Raw genomic sequence first — 3,641 nt, forward strand, 5'->3', positions numbered from 1 at the left:
TATCATCAAAGGTACTAAACAATTAACATACTCATACATTCACACGTATCCTATGGTTACCTAGCCTAAGTTTTCACGAGACATTATATATTAAAAACGAAAAATTTAAACCATACCTTGGCCGATTTTCTCGTATAACCCAAGGCAAAACAATTAGGCAAAGTATCAAGCTTCACCACCAAATTCAGCAATCTAATGACCCAAATCAAGTTTCCATATCTTCAATGGTGCTCCAAAAACATAATTACACATTACCACATCCATATACCAAATTTCAGTATCTAACACACAATAATCCAAGAATCCAAAAGGTTTAGAGAGACCTTACCATACCCGTGCCTCAAATGAGCAAAACCCGCTAATCCATCGAGTTTAATTTGAGCCTAAACACCAAAATATCAAGTTTCAACAACCCAACTTCAAGGTTTACAAAAATTAGGGAAAAAAATCTGAGATGAAATTGAGGTTCCTTACCAAAATTAGTCACCGGGCTTTGTAGAGCTTGATGCCACGAATGTGTGGACGCAAATAGTGCGGCGATCAGAGCTCGGAGTGAGAAGATATGGTGATTTGAAGAGAAACCAAGGGTTTTGGAATCTTCCTTCTTCCTCCCTTGTGTTTTGGAACGTGAGTTGTGAATGAAGGGGGAGGGAATGAGCTGAAGCTCATTTTGTTTTATGGATTGGGTTGGGCCTTGGGTCCAATACGGGTCCGGTTCGACCTGTTCGTCCTAATTTTAGGCCAAATTTTCTAAAATTAGTGTCAAAATTATTATTTTAATTAGTTCTATCTTATTAATCTATAAAATTCATATTTTTAATTTTTCTAATTAATTATTAATTTATTGACTAATTACTTATTAATTTTATGAATTTTACATAAAATCTAGAGCGGACTCCGTCAATCTTATGGTACAATTTATCTTTTCTCTAAATTATGCTTGAACTTCTCTGAACTTCTCTTGGATATACACATGCCGAAATTGAGCTTCTATTAATAATTTTGTTGCACAAAGCATAATAGTATAAAAATATGTAGCATCAGATTCTCTCACTTTTTGCTCAATACTTGCTACGCAATGATCACATTGTTTTACAAATCAAATCAATGAGCTATTTCTTATAATAAACTTGTTAAAAAAAGTATGCATGATCTGGTTCTTTTGTGTTCTTCTCATTCTAGTCCGAAAATGCTGATCAATATATACTAGGATCCATAAATGAAGATTTTCAAAAAGTTATAAAAAGCATCAAAAGAGTAAATCAGAAACCACAACACCGAAAGATATACAGTTTTGCATCGTTATTACAAAGAAAAAACACTAAAAATAACAATATGAATTAATTCTAATAAAACCACCATTACCTGAAAGTTACTTATTATCTCCAACACCATACTTCATAAGAAAATCATTTCAATTTTTATCAAATACATCTTTTGTAAGAGAGTTCCAAACAACATGACTCATTGAAAAACCACTATTTTATGGTACATTTTGGATTGAATTGAGTGGATTTTGTCAATTATTCCTCCACTTATTCATGCAAATTGCATGTTTTTAAGTTTCCTTCCTAATTTTATGATATGATTGAAAACATGCTTCTTAGGCCTTAAAATCACTAATTTTTAATCCCCTCTTATTACCATTCAATGCCGTAATATGTGTGTTAAGTATTTCAGAGTTTATAGGGCAGGAATGACTTAGAGGATGGAAAGGAAGCATGCATAATTGGAGGCAACACAAGAAATTAAGGATTTCAGAAGCTTGTAGTGACGTGTACACGTGATTGAAGCGTGCGCGTGACAGGAGCAGCGTTCACATGACGCGTACGCGTGACCGACGCGTACGCGTGGCCAGTGAATTATCAATGTGACGCATACGCGTGGCTGACGCGTACGTGAGACGAGCGTCACGTGCTGCAATAAGTGAAATTCGCTAGGGGTGATTTCTAGGCTGCTTTTGACCTAGTTTCAGGCCTGAAAATAAAGACAAGAGGCTGCAGAGTGGAGCTATATAGGGTGATAATTCATTCATTCACACATTTTAGGTTAGGTTTTAGATGTAGAATGTTAGGTAGAGAGGCTTTCTCCTCTTTCTAGGTTTTAGGATTTCTTTTGGTTTTATTTCTTCTCAAATTTAGATTTCCATCTTGCTTAATTTAGTTTTTCCTCTACCTTTTATTGTTCTAGTATCTTAGTTTATCTCCTCTTGTTGATTTTTTTATTTTTTCAATTTAGTTTATGAACTCTTCTTGTTAAATTTAATTCTCTTTTAATGCAATTTGAAGTGTTTCATGTTTATAGCTTCTCTCTTTGATTGTTGGTTATTGATTCCTTGCAATTGTTAGTCGTAGATTTTACTATTTCTTGTTAGTTTTCCATGTTTTTATTTGGTGCCTTCCAAGTGTTTGATAAAATGCTTAGTCGAATTTTAAAATAGAATTTTGTGTTCTTGACTCGGGTTGATGATTTGGAGACTGTTTAATTGTCAAAGTCTCTTGTTGATTGGTAATTGAAGATTACCGGTTAGTTTGAACTTCACTAAATCTAGTCCCTCACTATGAGTTGACTAGGACTTGTGAACTCAAGTTGATTGTATGCACTTGACTTTTCTTCATTGGTTATAAGGTAACTAAGTGAAGGAAATTTACATTTACCATCACAAATGACAACGATAATGAGGATAGGACTTCTAATTCTCTTTCCTTGCTAAGAGCTTTCTTAGTTATTAGTTTATTTTCTTGCCATTTTACTTTCTTGTTTCTTATTACAAAAAACCCCGAAATATACCTCATAGCCAATAATAAACTACACTTCCCTGCAATTCCTTTGAGAGACGACTCGAGGTTTAAATATTTCAGTTAATTTTATTGGGTTTGCTAAAGTGACAACCATATTAAACGTTGATTGAGGTTTAATTGTCGGTTTAGATCTATACTTGCAACGCGATTTTATTGAGAAATTCTTTACCGACATTCTTCTTCCGTCACTCATCTCTTGTTCAATTTCTTCATGTCTCTTGTAGCCTTTTAATTTTTGTAGAATCTTCTTCATAATATGTCAAATAAACCACCTATGAATTATTGTTGGCATATAAATCTCAATATCCCTTTTCGTCGACTCGTATTAATCGGTAAAAATGTCTTTTGAAGCATTTCTTCCCATGCAGCGAAGCCAACATTTAAATAATCATTTGAATGATTGAATATCCTTATTTTTCATAAAAACACATCCAAATAGTGTACAATGACCATGGTAATTCATATCAACAAAAGAACCAAAAACCAACTATACCAAAAGTCAACCACATAGCAACAAAAAGATCAGATATGCATCAAAATGTATTTCAAAAAGTATAGAAACTATTTTCAATTGACACCAAAACTGTTTTAGACCAACACAACAAATTATCTATTTGTATTATAAGTGATATCAAATGAAACAATATCTCAAAAATACTTAAAAGCATATTATGAGCCTAAACGATGGATTCAATAAGTTCTTGCCAATAACCACGCCCGCTGAATAGAAACATTAAACTAAAAGCTTATACAAAATGGGCACCCAAGAAAAAGAATCCAGTTTCTTGCTTTATGTCAAAAAAATTGTTGTTGAGTGATTAGTCTCAAGTTCAAGCAGAC

The sequence above is a fragment of the Arachis duranensis genome, chromosome 5 (assembly GCF_000817695.3).
Source record: "Arachis duranensis cultivar V14167 chromosome 5, aradu.V14167.gnm2.J7QH, whole genome shotgun sequence".
NCBI classification, from domain to species: domain Eukaryota; kingdom Viridiplantae; phylum Streptophyta; class Magnoliopsida; order Fabales; family Fabaceae; genus Arachis; species Arachis duranensis.